This window comes from Panthera uncia, chromosome D4 (assembly GCF_023721935.1).
Source record: "Panthera uncia isolate 11264 chromosome D4, Puncia_PCG_1.0, whole genome shotgun sequence".
Lineage (NCBI taxonomy): Eukaryota > Metazoa > Chordata > Mammalia > Carnivora > Felidae > Panthera > Panthera uncia.
The window spans coordinates 52,597,717-52,603,716 of NC_064807.1; positions in this window are offsets into that span (position 1 = coordinate 52,597,717).

Genomic DNA, 6,000 nt, shown 5'->3' on the forward strand with positions numbered 1-6,000 from the left:
TATGGTGACTAGGGACCCAAGCTTGGTTAGTTTCTGAGATGGGGCTGGGGTGGCTTGGCATTCCTACTTCTACTAGGAGGGGACACTCAGTCTTTCTTTCTTTCATATTTCCCAGACAGAAAAGGGGAGTGGTGTGGCCTGAAATCTGTCAGCAGTCATATGTCACACAAGGAATGGGAATCTTTATTACAAGTGATAAGAAGGATACTAAAGAGACTTTGGGAATGGAAAAAGCTACAGAAATTTATGAACAATGGGCCCCTGGGTGGCTCAGTCGGTTAAGCCTCAGACTCTTGATTTTGGCTCAGGTCATGATCTCACGGTTTTCAAGATGGAGCCCTGTGCTAGGCTGTCAGCGCAGAGCCTGCTTGGGATTCTCTCTCCCTCCCTGTTCCTCCCCCACTTGGTCTCTCTCTCAAAATAAACACTAAAAAAAAATTTATGAACAAATAAAATAAATTCGCATTGAGTTCAATGGTTACATGCAATTGATTACATCTCACCCTTTCAATGTTTTATAATTGTCTTCTTTATATACTAAGATATAGATGTGAAGGTTATTAAAGCTGTTATGGCACCGCCACTCTTAACTGTCAGGGCTCATTAACTCACATGATGGTTGGACAGTGTCCTTTTACTCACTTATTACTAAAGGATCAATGACAATAAAATTCTCAGAGAAAAAAAATTCCGTTAGGAGCATACGCAATATTAAAATATGACTTGTGTCTGCTTCCAAAGGGCTATCTTTACACTAGATAACAATTTTGTCATGAGAAGAGCCATATTAATTGATGAGTTAGAAAGTAGTAAATGAAAAGTACCGGGAGAATTGGTTAGATTGTGAAACGGGGAAAAAAACTTCTTCGAGTCATACCTCATACTAACACTGATGCTGATTCCCGATTTAGTATAAATGTAATAAATTTTTAAAAGCTTCAACGCTGAGAATATTCAGTGAACATAAACAAAAAATACGACATCCCAGCCTAGAAATCAGCACCCCGGGAGATTGGCAGACTTGACTACATGAAAACACCACCTGTGCTAGTGGTAGTTCTGGTGATAACAATGATAATAACAATAAAACTCCCATTTATCTATTTCCATAGTAGGAAAGGGAGATTAAGAAAGAGTTACAAATTTCCAGTTATAAAATAGTCATGGAGATGAAAAGGACAGCATAGGGAATAGAGTCAGTATATTGGCTGTATATACATATATACATATATATGTATATATGTGATAGCCATAATCATAGAACATATGTATACATTATACTGTAGTAACACTGTATGGTGACACATGATGATTACATTCGTCATGCTGTGCACTGAGCAACGTACAGAACTGTCAAATCACCACGTTGTACACCTGAAACTAACATAACATTCTATGTCAACTGTACCTCCATAACAAAAAATAAGAATAAATCTCCCACATCAAGAGGTGTTCGTAATGAAAGAAAAATAGCAACCTGCAAAAATGTGTACAATTAACATTGTATGTCCTTAGAGCTTAAAATTTATAATAAGACAACTTCCGTAGCTAATTAGACAAAGAAAAATTATAAGCCATTTTAAATGAAACAAAAAATAATAGGAGACATGATGATCTCAACAGAGAAAATAGAAATGCAGAAGAGAGAGAATATACTGGCACAGCAGTTTGCAGCTACGGTAACTGGAGAAAAATTATATAATACTCTATCCGGAACAGTGTAAAGATATGGACACCCTCGTGTGCTGCTATTAGAAACACGAACAGGGACACTTGAATAAGCAAGTTACCAAAATATGTCAGAGCTTCAAAATGTATATTCATTTAGTCCCAGTGAATTCGACTTCTGGTAATAACTTAGGGTTAAGTAAAACCCAAATCTAGAATAAAATAACTTCATGAACAAATATGCAAGTTATTTATAATGCAACTTCTTATTATGAAAGACATGCATAATATTCAATATTGGATAGAAAGCAGGTGATTTTTAAAAATCTAACCTATATCCATTATATGGAATGCAATGCATGTATTAAAACAAAATAGTTGTTATAAAATGAGATAATAACATGAAAATTCTTATTGGAGATTTTTTAAACCAAGTGCACATTTGAACATTAAAGATGATCACTAGAATGTAGACTCCCCCAAAGGATGGGGGATGCTGTCGCTGTTGCTACTGTCATTGTAACTGACTGACAAATTCCTACCACACAAAACAGAGCCTGGCGACCACGCTGGTGTGGAACAAGTATTTATTTACTTAATCACCAAGATGTTCTGCATTGCTTCCGCATATGGAAATAGAGCAAAATATTATCTACAATCATCAATGTGTAATGAGATTATGGACATTGTTTTCTTTCTCTCTAACTGCCTATCAAAACCTTTTAAAATTGATCTGTGAAAATAAAATTACTTTTGAAAATGAGGTAGAGGAAGAAGGTGACGGGACCCATGTGCCTTACCCATTCCAACTGTGAGCCAAATTTCTGGAGGTTTACACGGGTAAGGGAGTGCCACACACACAAAGGAAATTTATCTGGGTTGGCAGAGAGGAAACACAATATTCATTATGCTAGTCATGATTTTCATTATTAGACACCACCAGAAATTTCAGGAGGGTGACCAATACAGTCCCAGCTGGACAGATACCAGTCACTGTAAACTTGAATACAGATGTCAGAGTAGGGCAAGGGACCACTTCAATTCCATTGACATAAGGCGATTTAGGACTATTCCCATTTGGGACTGGAGTAGGGAGAAAAAGATATAGGAGAAACCTGAGAAACTGATTCATCCCTAAAAGCCTGCAAAAATTATTATGGTGGAATGGGTTTACTAAATTGGACAAACATATTTCTTTTCATTTCCCAGCTAATATGTAGATTAAGGTTTTATAAGAAACATATGATCATTTATAGAAAAAAAATACATAAAGATGCATTGTATTTATAAACCCTTAACATAATATGAGAAAAATCTGTGACCCTGCTATTCAGGAGGTATTTTTTTGATCATATGATTCCAATACCCCAGCTATATAAAACTATGAATAACATCTCTACAAATTTAAATAAAAAGGTTATTTTAAATAGTCTTATGTAAGGAAAGGGATGAAGTATTGAGTTTGTAGCTGGTTAAAGAAGAGAAAGACTATGGCTGTCAGGCCTCCTTTGTGAAAGGACATAATCAATTTTCCTACAGCAGGCATTTCCACACCCGTGGGTTGAGATTACATGCATAAATACTACATATCAGTCTTCAGTTTTTAATGCTTGGACCAGACAGGCTCATAATTTTTCAGAGATACTGACATTATTGATCCGAGTCTTCTCTTACTCTAAATAAAAGTAGTCCAAATTTACCAAAGGGTATGATCTGGAAGCTCAGTATTTTTTAAGGATGGCATGGACTGTTATCAGGGAGGCTGAATGCCCTCCCTTATGAGGTCCTCAAGAACAGACTGTGCAAATTCTTAGTGGAAATATGTAAGGAATTCCTGCATGAAAGGTCAGGTTACATGTAGATCAACTAGTGATCTTATCATTCTATATTTTTGTCCTATTTGGCTTTACTTGGTTTAGAACTTAACTCTATCAAACTAAGCATTTTTAAAATCTCAATTTTAGCACTAAAATGGGAAACTTGGATCTTGTGAAAATGAGATATATATGCCTTAAATGATAAATAAAAATGTGTGTGTGTGTGTGTTTGTGTTCATACGGGTGTGTGTGTGTGTGTGTGTGTGTGTGTAGTATAACAGAAGGGAAATACTATTAATCATTTTAATTGGAGCTGTTTAGTTTAGATGGCTTTAGTTTAGATGGCTTCCTGAAACCAGGAACCCCAATCACTAGACTATAAGATCCTTCAGAGTATTGACTTAAATACAGGTTTTTTTGTTTATTTTTTATTCTACAGTACTTAGCACAGTGCCTGGTATTATATGTATGTGAGTTTGTGCGTGTGTGTGTGTGTGTGTATATACACACAAACTCACATACATATATATATATATATATATATACATATAAACTGATAAAACACTATACAACACATATTAAAAATTTTTATCTACTCATTCCTTCTACTCATTTCTTCATGTTTAGTAGGCATAATTTCTTGATATAGAAAGTATTACAAAAACTTCTTGTCCTTTTTGCACAGCTCCAATGTTTTGGTTTTCTCTCAAAAAATTAATTAATTAATTATGTCGATACTTATTAAATAACCATACTTTGTCCTTAATTTTTCTTATTATTCTTTGGCTCAATCAGTATTATTCAATATTATTCCAGTCAACATGCTATAGAATGAAGCATGGGAAATCCAAGATTATTAAGACAGTCTTGCTTTTCCTTTTTCAAAGTCTTACAATTTACTGTGTATTTTAACAATTTCATACTTAAAACAGTAGTTCACAGTATTATGTAACACAGATATGATATACAAAGTATTATGTAACACATATGATGCAAAAATATTATATGCCTTGAAACAGAAGAGGGATGATTTTTTCCTTTCAGAGAATGGATATATGTAAATGAGTACTGGAAAATAAAGAGATTCTTGAATAGCCACTTAAACAATCTGTAATTTACTTGATAAGTGATGAGTAGGCTTTGAAAATTTGAGAGCAGGAGATAAATGTGGAACCTAAAGATAGTTGATGTAAATGTAGTTGTTAGACTGAAGTAGAAAAAGCTTGGTGAAGAGGAATCAGACAAGAATTCTCTGTTAAGAGTAGTTCCAGCAGAAGCTGATTAGTGCCTGAATGAGGGTCATGAGACAAGACAATGAAAGAAAATGGCATGATGAAGAAAAAGGCAGCAAGACTTGGGGAACTTTTTGTGTTCTTTAGTAAGAGAGAATTGAATATAACATTTGGTTTTTGAGACACAAGTTTCACTTTAGAACTATCAATTATCATCTGGATGGAAATTATCTTCAGGATTAGGTACCACATCAGTTTCCTATTGTTTTGTAACATATTTCTACAACCTTGGTATCTTAAAACACATTTATTATCTTATAGTTCTTGAGGTCAGAAATCAATCAATCTCATTGGGTTAAATTCAAGGTGTTAGCAGGACTGGCTCCTTCTGCTGACTATGAGAATGTTTTTGTAACTTTCTCAACTTCTAGAGGTCATCTTGAGAACCCTTGGCTCATGGTCCCTTCCTTGTTGAATCCAATCTGTTATTTCTGTTTTCATATCTCCTACTCCTGTTCACTCTGATCCTTCTGCTTCTTTTTCTATAAGAACTCTATAATTACATAAGCCCACTTGAATAATATAGGATACTCTTTTCACCTCAATATCCTTAACTTAATCACATCTGCGAAGTCTTTTCTGCCATATCAGGTAACCTATGCATGGGTTCTGAGGATTAGCATGTGAACATCCTTGGGGCCATTATTCAGCCTATTATAGCCACGGAGTCCTGCATTTGGGGAGGAGGTAGAACTTGAGACAAAGACTTGAGAGCCATTAACGTGGTCTGAGAAATGATACTCTACAGGCAAATAAAATCTCCAGAATAAAATACTACCGAGAGTTGTTAAAGAGGCATTGGAGGGCCTGGGTTAGTAGGAAGAAGACTAGAAGTTGGAGTAATGGAAGCATTGAAGTGGAGCCTGGCCTGATACTATTCAAGTAAGTTTTGTGAAATGATTTGATTAACTTTGGCAGCTAATGAAAGATTAAGGGGAGAGAGCCGATAAAATCTTACTGAATTTAGCCTAAGAAATTCTGTTTCAAAGCACAGTTGTAGGGATTTGAATCAGATCGATGAACATTGTGTTATGAAGCTGAGAGTGTAAATTTTGACATGATCTTGGATTACACTGAATGACAGCTCTTTTGGTTGCCCGTTGTGTAATCAGTGATAATTTATTTGAAATTCACACTCAGGAGATTGAAAATGGAAATAATGATACCTGTGTTGGAGGATTGTTGTGAGAATAAATGGTCATAATGATTATGAAAGTGTTTTG